At 43.1% G+C, this 14,181-nt stretch overlaps 1 protein-coding gene across 2 annotated transcripts in view; it reads right to left on the bottom strand.

Moving 5' to 3' along the window:
• Positions 1-14,181, bottom strand: part of TCF7L1 (transcription factor 7 like 1) — a 202,993-nt gene that overhangs the window by 13,022 nt on the left and 175,790 nt on the right. The window lies entirely within an intron of this gene.

Raw genomic sequence — 14,181 nt, 5'->3', positions numbered from 1 at the left:
TCACTGACTCGATGGAACTGAGTCTGAGTGAACTCCGGGAGCTGGTGATGGACAGGGAGGCCTGGGGTGCTGCGATTCATGGGGTCGCAAAGAGTCGGACACGACTGAGCGACTGAACTGAACTGAACTGAACTAATGCAATCAATGACGCATTCAGGTTTCACGGAAGCAGCTTTGTCTGAAGGGCGATTTTAATTTTATTTACTTATTATTAACTTTTTAAAAAGGTGTTTTTTTCCTTCCCAAGGCATAATTAACTTTGGGAGGTTCTTTTAAAAAAATGTTTATTTATTTGGCTGTTTTAGGTCTTAGCTGTGGCATGCACGGTCTTCAGTTGCGACATTCGAACTCTTACTAGAGGCACATGGGAACTAGTTCCCCAACCACGCGTCGAACCGGGGGCCTCTGCACTGGCAGCACAGGGTCTTAGCCACTGGACCACCGGGTAAGTCAATATAGGGCGATTTTTATATTATAAAAACCAATATAATTATTACTAAGAGTGATAGTAAATGATAAAAGAAATACACAGAATGAATGTGTAACTTAAAAATTACAGTTTTTTAAAAACATGTAAATTCTATGATAAAAAAATTAAAAAGACTAGCAGGTATTCCCTAGTGGTCCAGTGGTTAGGACTCGGCACTTCACTGCCATGGCCTGGGTTCAATGCCTGGTTGGGGAACTATGATCCTGCAAGCTGCACACCACGGCCAAAAAGAGAAAAGAAAAATAGAAGCATACCGAAATGTAAAGAGTAAGTATATTTGAATGGTGGGAGTACAAATGATTTTGTTTTTCTTGTGTTTTCCAACTTTATTATCTATTAAAAATATACATATGATGAATGCAAATTTCCTAAGGAAAAAAATACAAGCTATATTATAAAACATTTAGAAACCACAATCACACACACAATAAACCCCAACAAACCCCCTGTGCCCACAGTCACACTAGCATAACCCAGTACCTATTATCATTTTGACATATCTCTTGTGCATCTGTTATTTACATCATTTATAGCCATCTTTTTGAAATTAAAATTTTCAGCTTTATTTAGATATAACTGACAAACAAGACTGTAATATATTTGAAGTGTATTATATGAGAACTGAGTATAGGTACCCAGAGTCATCCTAAAATGCTTAACGCTGTTATGAAAGTAGGACTGGCCATGTGCTGTCTTCATCAGAAACTGGCAAACAGCACGGAATGGGTATCAGAGTTAAGCACGAAGCAGGGAAACATGAGTTATATTGGAAAATGCAGTCTCCTCACTTAAAACACTCTGTGAGTTATTACTGGTTCCCATTAGGTGGCATCATTGTCCAGAAAATGGATGGGAAGGTGGTGAGTTCACAGAATGAAAAAGGAAGGTAGACTTTTCCTTATCAGGCTGGGAATATGCAGCCTCTGGAGATGATTAGCAAAACTCGTTCTCTTGGGTTCCCCTAGTGGTTCAGTGGTAGAGTCCATCTGCCAATGCAGAAGACATGGGTTCGATCCCTGGCCCAGGAAGATTCCACATGTCCCTAGCACCACAATCAACTGAGCCTGCTTTCTGCAGCCCGTGCTCTGCAACAAAAGAAGCCACTGCAGCAAGAAGCCTCCGCTTGCCGCAACTGGAGAAAGGCTGCGTCGCGGTGCAAACCCAGTACAGCCAGAAATAAACAAACACACAAAATTACTTTTTAAAAGATCACTCCTTTAGGGCTGACTCAGGGAAAGCTCTCCTTGGAGGCTATCATCCCAAGAAAAGTTTCCCACTGATTTCTCTCCTTTGCTGTCCTCCAGGCACATGATGTTCGCAGCATGAAGCCAGGTCAAATGTAGGGATGTGGAGAACCAGCGGACAATTCCTGCTGTACAATACAGAGAGCACACACAAGCCAGGACACGGGTGTTCCCTGGGCAAGGAAACTAGCCAAGTCTAGCTTGCCCCAAAGCAGAGCATCTCAGACCTACCTTGTGCTCGAATCCTTCCGTCCCATCACACAGACCCAACCCTTTTCCAACTCAGGTGATCCTTGTCTATTCCCTGTTTCTAGGGTTGTTGTTGTTCAGTCACTCAGTCGTGTCCGACTCTTTGCAACCTCATGGACTATAACCCACCAGGCTCCTCTGTCCATGGGATTTCCCGGGCAAGAATACTGGAGGGGGTTGCCATTTACTTCTCCAGGGCATCTTCTCAACCCAGGCATCGACCCTGTGTCTCTTGCAGGCTGATTCTTTACTGCTGAGCCACCAGGGAAGCCCCTTTCTAGGGTTGGTCCAAGCCAAAGTTCTGGAAACTTCTGGTTCCCAGGAAGCATGTATCCTCCCTTCTACTGTTCATGACTTTCTTCCAAGCTCTAAGTAAAGCCAATGCTCCACCACAGATGAACCAGCCACCTCTTCAAAAGCTGCTTCTCTCAGTAACTGCTTTGCGTTCAGGCGTTCAGTTGTATCTGACTTTTGGCAACCCCAAGGACTGTAGCCCACCAGGCTCCTTTGTCCATGTCATTTTCCAGGGAAGAATACTGGAGTGGGTTGCCATTTCCTCCTCCAGGGGATCTTCCCGATCCAGGGATTGAACTTACATCTCCTGCGTCTCCTGCATTGCAAGCAGATTCTTTACCACTGAACCACTGGGGAAGCCAGTGGTTTGAGGCCTTTATAAAGCCTTCTGCGTCCTAGGCTTCGTTCACTATCCCCTTTTCTTCCTGATCTGAATTTCAGAGATCAGAAAGATAAGGCTTTTCAGGTCAGGCAAAGGGGAGCCTTAATTGTGGTATCCATGTGGTATCCATGTTCCGCAAAGCAGACATAGAACAGTCAACAGGCTGCCCAGCAAAGATCCTCAGACTTGCACTGGGTCACTAACTGTAACTGATTTTATGTATTTAAAAAATATGCTCTACCCACAATCAATTGTCTGTTAACTGCTTGAGGGAATCTTCTCTTAAAATTGTTCTCAAGAGACTATGCTTAAATGCAAGACTTCAGGGGAAAAGGAAGTTGGTTTGTTCCTAAAGTACCAGTCCAGGATTTTCCTGGTGGTCCAGTAATTAGGACTCCCGGCTTCCACTGCAGAGGGCACGGGTTAGATCTCTGGTCAGGGAACTAGGATCCCACAAGCCACACGGCACAGCCAAAAAAAAAAAAAGTACCAGTATACTCTTAGTGGTGGATTAACATATAATAGAAGCAAAGGCAAATAGAACCTAATGAAAATTGAGGGGGAAAACTCTAATTCTAAGTAAACATACCCACCACTCTCTAACAAATACTACTTAAAAGGAAAAATACAAGTTCTTTGCTAATTCTGTCATCGTATCCTATTAAAGAAAGGAAATTTGCATGTATGTCTTCTATACAGAATTTTCCTGGCAATTCACACATTGATTTATTGGGTAATTGTCTGTGAAGACTGTCTACACAGCAGGCACTGAAGTGGGTAGCCAAAGGGCTGGAGGCCAACAGCAGACATGGAAAGAACCTGGGTCTCCGATGGCATGGTTTGCTTGTTGAACTAACTGGCCTGGCAGAAAACATGACTCACAACAAGTATTCATGCTGTATCTATGACGTGCCAGGCACTGTTCTAGGTCTTGTGAATGCATTAGAGAATCTGTCTATCTAGACAATAATCCAAACAAATAAATAACTAAAATATTAGATAGTGATAAATTTTTCTAAGGAGAAAAATCAAGTCAGGGATAGCAGATAAGATGCAAGGAGGGGGACTTCCCTGGTGATCCAGTGACTAAGACTCTGTGCTCCCAATGTAGGGGATATGTGTTCAATCCCTGATCAAGGAACTAGATCCCACATGCCATAATTAAAGATCTTGCATGCTACAATGAAGACTGAAGATCCTGTGTGCTGCAACTAAGACCTGGACCAGCCAAAATAAGTATTAAAAAAAAAAAAAGAGGCAAGGCAGATGTAGGTTATATGTTACACAGGCCAACCAGGGAAAGCCTCAATGAGAAAATGACTTCTGTTTGATTTTTATTTATTTGACTGCACAGGGTCTCAGCTGTGGCACGTGGGATCTTTGGCTGTGGGATGTGTGATCTAGTTATCTGACAAGGATCAAACTCAGGCCCCCTGCATTAGGAGCGCAGAGTCTTAGCCACTGGACCACCAGGGAAGTCCTCAGAAAATGACTCTTGAATGAATATTTGAGGGCAGCGGAAATGAGATGTGTGGGCAGGAGAGGGACGGGGTTTTGGCAGAAGGCACCCAGAGTATAGTGGCTCCAGGTGGACAGGAAGATAGGTGTGTTTGAGCAACTCCACGGAAGACAGTGGATTGGGGCGCAGGGAAGAAAACAAGGGGATGAAAGTCTGTCTTAATGTACTAACACATACATTTTGAACTTCTCAAGCAGGTGGCAAGTAGTGCGCTGCAGGCTGGGAAAGATGTGAACATAAATCCAGGATCTCTGGATGGCAGCAGCAGAGAGAAAATGCTTTGGGGAATTAGAATGTGCTTCAGGTCCTTCTTGGAAACAGTGGGACATTTCTGAGGACTTTGCAAATTGGACAGGGCACAAAATTCCTGGGTTAAAAAACATTCCTTATCAAAACTTATCTATGGCTTGCTGGCATTAAAGGCAGCAAAAGAGAACCCTGAGTTTACCTTTATTTTTCTTCCTTTGATACTGGCCTTTCCCCCTGCTACGTAGATGAAAGTCAAAGTGTTAGTTGCTCAGTCATGTCTGACTCTATGTGACCCCACGAACTGTCTCCTCCAGTCTCTGCTCATGGAATTCTCCAGGCAACAATACTAGAGTGGGTTACCCTTTCTGTCTCCAGGGGATCTTCCCAACCCAGGGATCGAACTCAGCTCTCTTGAACTGTAGGCAGATTCTTTACCATCTGAGCCACCAAGGAAGCCCTGCATAGATGCTTATAAGGGAAAAAAAAAAAAATTAAACCCTTACAATTCTCATTGTTGCCAGGATGTGTCTAAGTTCACATAAATTTTCATTTACTTTGTAGAATTCAGGTGAGCACTTTCAAGCCATACACTTGAGTTTTTATTTATTTATTTTTAGGCTGTGCAGTGAAGCATCTTAGTTCCCCAACCAGGAATCGAACCCGTCCCCTTGCAATGGAACTGAGGAGTCTTAACCACTGGACTGCCAGGGAAGTCCCTAGTCTTTTCTTTTAAAGATCAGCTTTGTTTTCTTCTCTTATTGCCTGTTGTTTTTACTGGTTGTGGTCTCCTCTTAAGGAACACTATTTGTAGACTGTTTTTCAGTTGTCTCCTCTTTTTCTTTTGTGTCATCAATGTACAGACTTGACTTGCCACCGTGTCCACTTTGCTCTACACTAAGAGTAATGAACTTGGAAATATGAATTGTTGTTTAGTTGCTAACTCATATCTGACTCTGTGACCCCATGGACTATAACCTGCCAGGCTCCTCTGTCCATGGGATTTCCTAGACAAGTTACTGCAGTGGTTTGTCCTTTTCTTCTCTAGGGGATCTTCCCGACCCAGGGACTGAACCCGCATCTCCTGCATTGGTAGGTGGATTCTTTACTACCAAGACACCAGGGAAGCCTGGGAGATATGAATAAGGTTTCCCCCAAGCTAAATCTCAGTGGCAGAAACTAATAAAGGAATGATGGCAGTAGATAATTACCAAGGCATGCCATGAATTACGGGTGCAAATTTAATAAGAAACAGGGCATTTATGCAGCTTCCAAGCAGCATACAGCTTCTGCCTAAAGAGCGACTTATTAAGTACAAAAGGAAAGAACAACCTCAAAGAGAAAACACATGTCAAACATTACCTTAATTAAATGATCCAAGCCAACATCACCGACATTGGGACAAATGGACATCACAGACCTGCCTCCTGATGTGGCACTGAGAGGGACACCTGAATGTGGTCGTGTTCTTGCCAAAACATACAACCAGAATCTAACCACGAGGAAATCTCAGATACACCCAGATGAAGGGATGTTCCACAAAATAGCTAGTCTGTACTTCTCCAAAGATGTCAAGGTCAGTAAAAACAAAGGCTAAGGAACTCTGGGAGATTCAGATCAGTCAGTTCAGTTGCTCAGTTGTGTCTGACTCTTTGCTACCCCATGGACTGCAGCACGCCAGGCTTCCCTGTCCACCACCAACTCCTGGAGCTTGCTCAAACTCACGTCCATTGAGTCGGTGATGCCATCCAACCATCTCATCCTCTGTTGTCCCCTTCTCTTCCTGCTTTCAACCTTTCCTAGCATCAGGGTCTTTTCTAATGAGTCAGCTCTTTTTGCATCAGGTGGCCAAAGTATTGGAGCTTCAGTTTCAGCATCAGTCCTTCCCATGAATATTCAGGATTGATTTCCTTTAGGATTGACTGGTTTGATATCCTTGCTGTCCAAGAGACTCTCCAGCATCTTCTCCAACACCACAGTTCAACAGCATCAGTTCTTCGGTGCTCAGCTTTCTTTATGGTCCAACTCTCACATCCATATATGATTACTGGAAAAATAGTAGCTTTGACAAGACAGACCTCTGTTGGGAAAGTAATGTCTCTGCTTTTTTTTTAATGTTGAGTTTTAAGCCAACTTTTTAACTTTCCTCTTTTGCTATCATCAAGAGGCTCTAAAGAGAACTAAAGTTCTTCTTTGCTTTCTGCCATTAGGGCGGTGTCATCTGCATATCTGAGGTTATTGATATCTCTCCTGGGAATCTTGATTCCGGCTTGTGCTTCATCCAGCCCAGCATTTCTCATGATGTACTCTGCATGTAAGTTAAATAAGCAGGGTGACAATATACAGCCTTGACATACTCTTTTCCCAATTTGGAACCAGTCTGTTGTTCTATGTCCAGTTCTAAATGTTGCTTCCTGACCTGCATACAGATTTTGCAGGAGGGCAGGTAAGGTGATCTGGTATTCTCATCACTTTAAGAATTTTCCCCAGTTTGCAAGGAACCACACAGTCAAAGGCTTTAGCATAGTCAAAGAACCAGAAGTAGATGTTTTTATGTCACTCTTTTGCTTTTTCTATGATCCAACGGATATTGGCAATTTGATCTCTGGTTCTTCTACTTTTTTTTTTTTCCCTCTACCTTTTCTAAATCCAGCTTGAACATCTGGAAACTCTCGGTTCATGTATTGTTGATGCTTAGATTGGAGAATTTTGAGCATTACTCTGGTAGCGTGTGAGATGAGTGCAATTGTGTGGCAGTTTGAACATTCTTTGGCATTGCCTTTCTCTGGGATTGAAATGAAAAGTGACCTTTTCCAGTCCTGTGGCCACTGCAGAGTTTTCCAAATTTGCTGGCATATTGAGTGCAGCAACTTTCATAGGATCATCTGTTAGAATTTGAAACAGCTCAGCTGGAATTTCATCACCTCCACCAGCTTTGTTCGTAGTGATGCTTCCTAAGGCCCATTTGACTTTGAATTCCAGGATGTTTGTCTCTAGGTGAATGAGCACACCATCGTGGTTATCTGGGTCATTAAGATCTCTTTTGTATAGTTCTTCTGTGTATTTTTGCCAGTTCTTCTTAATATCCTGTGCTTCTGTTAGGTCCATACTGTTTCTGTCCTTTATTGTGCCCATCTTTGCATGAAATGTTTCCTTGGTATCTCTGATTTTCTTGAAGAGATTTCTAGTCTTTCCCATTCTATTGTTTTTCTCTATTTCTTTGCATTGATCACTTAGGAAGGCTTTCTTATCTGGGACATTAAAAGAGACTAAAAGACATGTCAGTGAGATGTAATTTGTGATCCTGGGTTGAACTCTGGACCAAGAACAACACACATCTCAACAGACATAACTGGGACATTTACCAAAGTTTCAAAATATACTGTGAATTAGACAATAATCCACAAAATATATTGTGTGTGTTAGTTGCTCAGTCATGTTTGACTCCCCTGTCCATGGAATACTCAGGTCAAGAAAACTGGAGTGGGTTGCTATGCCCTCCTCCAGGGCATTTTCCGAAGCCAGGGATCGAACTCAGGTCTCCTGCATTGCAGGCAGATTCTTTACTAGTAGTGCCAACTAGGAAGCCACCATTATACACATACATATATTACTTTTCTGGTTTCAAAATAATTTAATTAGGGACTTCTGTGGTGGCCCAGTAGTTAGAACTGATGCCATGCTTCCAAGGCAGGGGCCTTGGGTTCTATCCCTGGTTGGGGAACTAAGATTCCATATGCCTCATGACAGGGCCAAAAAATAAAAAAGATTTTTAAAAAAGATTTACTTAAAAATCCTGAATGTGAAGAGAAACTGGACTCAGGGGCAGAGAGGGGTTCAGAGGCGGGCATCCACCTGTCCCCAGATCGCTGATTCTCCAACCATTCATAAATGCTCCCTGAGAATCTGTTCTGCCAGGCATTATGACAGGTGCTGTATAAATAAATATGAACAAAACAGAGTGAATTTTATCTTGAGTTGGTTATACTCTGCAAACCAATTTATTTGCTTTGTGTGGTTGGGCACCATGTTCCATGGAGAGAGTGGAGGGCCTAAGAAGGGACAAGGTATGTGGGGCCACAATGAGGGGTCAGGATAACAGTCCACATGCAATAATCAGACATTACTCCTGAGTTATTAGAGCTTGTTTTGAAGGCACACAAATTCAAGTGGTAATAACACTTAACTCCATCCCCAGCCTGGCCCCGTTATGGCTTGTTTATATGCATTCCCTCAACAGGCAGCTTTGACATGACTCACTACATCTCTCCAAGTATGCAGGCTGTTTCCTTTACTTGCCCTTTCCCCAGGGCCAAACTCATCTTAAAATATTTCGCTCATGATTCCAAAAGAAATTTAATAATCAAGTGTTTTCATTTTTCTAAAAAAAAAAAAAAAGTGTCCAAACCTCCAACTACTTCCGGTAACCTGGTTACCTGCTGACACTTCCAGCCTAGAAAACCTGGCAGTAGACTGGAATGTTTTCTGGTTTCTGCTTCCCTTTTGCCTCTGTTTGTAGTGAGGCTGCAATTCTGGCTGCCGCTGGGAATCTTCCAGAGAATCTTCTGGCTTGCCGTTGATAAATTAAGATACCTATAGCCCCAACCCAGACCAGTTTAATCATATTCTTGGGAGCACTGATGCTAAATTCTATAGGCTTATTATCTCTATTATCTGTGTAATGTCTCTGTTTGGTCTGGTATCTAATTTCAAAATTCATCACCTCTTAGTCTGCTAAATAAACTATATTTTTATTTTTAATTTTTAAAATCCTTATTTATTTATTTGCCTGCATCGGGTCTTAGTTGAGACATGAGGAATCTTCGCTGTGGCATGTGAGCTTAGTCATCCTGTAGCACACGGGATCTTAGTTCCCTGACCAGGAATCGAACCTGTGTCCTTTGCATTGGAAGGTAGATTCTAAACCACTGGACTACCAGAGAAATCCCAACAATAATTTATTTAATTTCTTTCAGATTTTATTATTTTTTAAAAATATATTTTTAAATTTATTTGGCTGTGTAAGGTCTCAGCTGCTTTGTTGCGGCATATGGGATCCAGTTCCCTGACCAGGGATGGAACCTGGGCCCCCTGCATTGTGAACATGGAGTCTTAGCCATTGAACCACAGGGGAAGTCCCTATTTTTTTTTTTTAAATTAAGGTATAATTACTTATAATGTGTTCGTTTCTGCTGTGCAACAAAGTGAATCAGCTATATGTATACATATAACCCCTCTCCCCAAACACTCCTCCCATTCCACAACTCTAGGTCATCAGAGAGCACTGCAATGAGCTCCCTGTGCTCTATATAGCAGCTTCCCATAACAGTATTTTAATTGTTCTTTCCTTCTCTTATTAATAGCAGTGCTAGAGGTGGTGGGCAATCCCAAAGAAGGGCAATGCCAAAGAATGTTCAAACTACCGCATAATTGCACTGCTCTCACATACTAGCAAAGTAATCCTCAAAATTCTCCAAGCCAGGCTTCAACAGTACATGAACCGTGAACTTCCAGATGTTCAAGCTGGATTTAGAAAAGGCAGAGGAACGAGAGATCAAATTGCCAACATCGGTTGGATCATAGAAAAAGCCAGAGAATTCCAGAAAAACATCTGCTTCTGCTTTATTGACTATGCCAAAGTCTTTGACTGCTTAGATCACAACAAACTGTGGAAGATTCTTCAAGAGATGGGAATACCAGACCACCTTACCTGCCTCCTTAGAAATCTGTATTGCAGGTCAAGAAGCAACAGTTAGAACTGGACATGGAACAACAGACTGGTTCCAAATTGGGAAAGGAGTATGTCAAGGCTGTAGGCTGTCACCTTGCTTATTTAACTTATATGCAGAATACATTATGCGAAATGCCGGGTTGGATGAAGCACAAGCTGGAATCAAGATTGATGGGAGAAATATCAGTAACCTCAGATACGTAGATGACACCACCCTTATGGCAGAAAGTGAAGAGGAACAGAAGAGCCTCTTGATGAAAGTGAAAGAGGAGACTGAAAAAGCTGGCTTAAAACCCAATATTAAAAAAAACGAAGATCGTGACATCTGCTCCCATCACTTCATGGCAAATAGATGGGGAAACAATGGAAACAGTGACAGACTTTATTTTCTTGGGCTCTAACATCACCACAGATGGTGACTGCATCCATGAAATTAAAAGATGCTTGCTCCTTGGAAGAAAAGCTATGACCAACCTAGACAACACATTAAAAAGCAGAGACATTACTTTGCCAACAAAGGTCTGTCTAGACAAAGCTGTGGTTTTTCAAGTAGTCATGTATGGATGTGAGAGTTGGACCAAAAAGAAAGCTGAGCACTGAAGAATTGATGCTTTTGAACTGTGGTATTGGAGAAGACTCTTGAGAATCCCTTGGAGAGCAAGGAGATCCAACCAGTCCATACTAAAGGAAATCTGTCCTGAATATTCATGGAAAGGACTGATGCTGAAGCTGAAACTCCAATACTTTGGCTACCTGATGTGAAGAACTGACTCATTGGAAAAGACCCTGATGTTGGGAAAGGTGGAAGGCAGGAAGAGAAGGGGATGACAGAGGACGATATGGTTGGATGGCATCACCGACTCAATGGATATGAGTTTGAGCAAGCTCCGGGAGTTGGTGATGGACAGGGAAGCCTGGCATGCTGCCGTCCATGGGGTCGCAAAGTCCACTCAGTCGTGACTGAACTGAACTGAGAGGCGGTGGTGGTGGTATAGTAGCAAGCTAGCAGTTATTGGGGCTTATTTTGTGCAAGGCAAAATTCTAAACTCATTACAATGCATGGGCTCATTTTCACACAACTCTGAGGTCAAATCTTCTTCTAATACCTATTTTATAGACGAGGAAACCAAAGCAAAGAGAGATGAGGTAATTTCCTGAAGCTTCACAAGTAGGAAGTGGCAGTGCTGGGATTCAAACCCACTTTATTACACAATCTCCAACACACATCGTCCTCCCTGGGCATTTCAGGTTTGGCTCCTATTCACACACACGTGTATCTCAGATAACAGAATGAGAAGCTCTGACTTGAAAATGGAAAATGGTGGTCTCCTTCCATTTTCTGGAATATTAAGTAAGGTTTTCTCCTGTGAAGTTTTCTTTAAGCTTTTGAGGCCTGTTTTTCTGCTTTTCTGTATGAGAGTACAGAGTGTGATAATATACAACTTCCTAGAAAAGTATCTATTTTTCTATCTACAATGTAATGTATCCACTATTCATGGTTTTCCACTCTCAGACATAACATGAGCCCCTGCTCCACCAGCTGTGCTAAGATGTCTCTCAGTGACTGCAGGTTTGTCTGGCAGTGAATGCTGTGAGTAGAGAACCTTGTGGAGAGTTTACGAATTTCATGTATTTTTATGTCACTTAAACGGAGATAATAAGTGAGGATGAGTAGTTGATTTATTTGAGGAAAAGGGTTTAAAAAAATGGAATCATAGAGAGGGCAAAAAAATGTGGTAATGTATATTAATACAGCTATAGTCTTTCCAATACCCGTGAATGGATGAGAGAGTTGGACCATAAAGAAGACTGAGTGCCGAAGAATTGACATTTTCAAACTGTGGTGCTGGAGAAGACTCTTCAGAGTCCTCTGGACTGCAAGGAGATCAAACCAGTCAAACCTAAAGGAAACCATTCTGAATATTCATACATTGGAAAGACTGATGCTGAAGCTGAAGCTTCTATACTTTGGCAACCTGATGCAAAGAGCCGACTCATTGGAAAAGACCCCGATATTGGAAAAGACTGAAGGCAAGAGGAGAAGGGAGTAACAGTGAATGAGATGGTTGGATGGCATCACTGATTTCAATGGACATGAATTTGAGCAAACTCAGGGAGATAGTGATGGACAAAGAAGCCTGGTGCACTGAAGTTCATGGGGTCGCAAAGAGTTGGACAGGATGTAGTGACTGAACAACAATTAATACAGTCTCCTGGGGCCAACAGGAGAAGGAAATGGCACCCCACTCCAGTACTCTTGCCTGGAAAATCCCATGGATGGAGGAGCCTGGTAGGCTGCAGTCCATGGGGTCGCTAAGAGTCAGACACGACTGAGTGACTTCACTTTCATGCATTAGAGAAGGAAATGGCAACCCACTCCAGTGTTTTTGCCTGGAGAATCCCAGGGATGGGGGAGGCTGGTGGGCTGCCATCTATGGGGTCGCACAGAGTCAGACATGACTGAAGTGATTTAGCGGCAGCAGCAGCAGCAGCTGGGGCCAACAAAAGAATTATAGGAAGCAGAGGATTGAGAAAAGGTGGGCAAATGAGCGCTGTTAGGTATTAGATGGTAAACAGATCAGGAATGGAGGTGGAAGGTCTAGCTCTTGTGTGAAGTTGGGTGGTGAATATTAGAAGGGAAATATAGGAGGAAGAGGAGGGCTGGTGGCAGGCTTTTTGTTTTATTTTTCAGAGCTGGATCACTCTGTGCAGCAGGTGGGATGGCAAACTCAAAGAGTCCATGTGCTTGTTTTAAAAATAATTCACCTCCTCTGAATGCAGATGGAGATTTTTGAAGATATGCAGATAGGATGTGAAGGATGCTGGATGGGGATGTGCCACAGGATGGATGGGGGGCATCAGCAAGGATTTGAAACACTGAAAGAGGGCTTCCCTGGTGGCTCAGTCTAAAGAATCCACCAGCCAGTGCAGGAGACTTGAGTTCAATCCCAGGTCTGGGAAGATTCCACGTGCCTCGGAACAACTAAGTTTCTGTGCCACAACTCCTGAGCCTGCACCCTAGAGCTCAGAAGCTGCAACTACTGAAGCCCGAATGCTCTGAGAGCCTGTGTTCTGCAACAGGAGAAGTCACTGCCATGAGAAGCCTGAACACCACAGCTTAAGAGTAGCCCCTGCTCGTTGCAACTAGAGAAAAGTCTGTGCAGCAATGAAGACACAGCATCGACAAATAAATAAATTTTTAAAAAAATTTTTAAAAAAGAAATAAAGACAGATGGCTGTGCTGGGAGGGGACAAGCCAGTTTTGTGGTGGTGATGGGGGTTGTTGGGATGCCCTGTCCTCGACTGGCCACTAGTGGGCACCTGCACCTCGCACTTGGCCATCAACAGTTGTCTTGGAATCTAGAGGGTCACAGGCAACTTCCAGGCCTATCCCCCCTCCCCATGGGGCATGTTCTTTAGGCTGCTCAGGTCTTGGTGACGGGCCATGGAACCTCTCAGGGCAGCCTGTTCTGGATGGCTGTGACAGTCACCTGAGAACTACACAGGACATTGGTCTGTAAACTACCCAGGACTCAGACCCTGGAAGTTGGTCTCATGATTACTGGAAATCATACAAGCTCACCGTGCCGTGACTTATCTCTCTAGAGATACCTTCCTTCTCCTCAACTAAATTCTAAATTCTTTAAGCTTTTTAAAAAAATTATTATTTTTTATTGATGTATACTTGATAGGTATGCTGTGTGCTCAGTTGCTCAGTCATGTCTGATTCTTTGAAACCCCATGGACTGTAGCCTGCCAGGTTCCTCTGACCATGGGATTTCCCAGGCAAGAATACTGGAGTGGGTTGCCATTTCTTCCTCCAGGGGATCTTCCTGACCCAGGGATCGAACCCACATCTCTTGCATCTCCTGCACTAGATTCTAAGCTTTTAATGAAAAAAGACTGTCAGGAGATCTTAAAATAAGAGGAGATGAAATATGAATGAGATGAAATTCTACATCTGGGATTTGCTTGCAAACAACCCAGCGTGGTGGAAGGAGGAGTGTGAGTGAGGAAAACCATTGA

This window comes from Bos mutus, chromosome 11 (assembly GCF_027580195.1).
Source record: "Bos mutus isolate GX-2022 chromosome 11, NWIPB_WYAK_1.1, whole genome shotgun sequence".
In the NCBI taxonomy this organism is placed as follows: domain Eukaryota; kingdom Metazoa; phylum Chordata; class Mammalia; order Artiodactyla; family Bovidae; genus Bos; species Bos mutus.
This window is presented reverse-complemented; position numbering and strand designations above follow the sequence as displayed.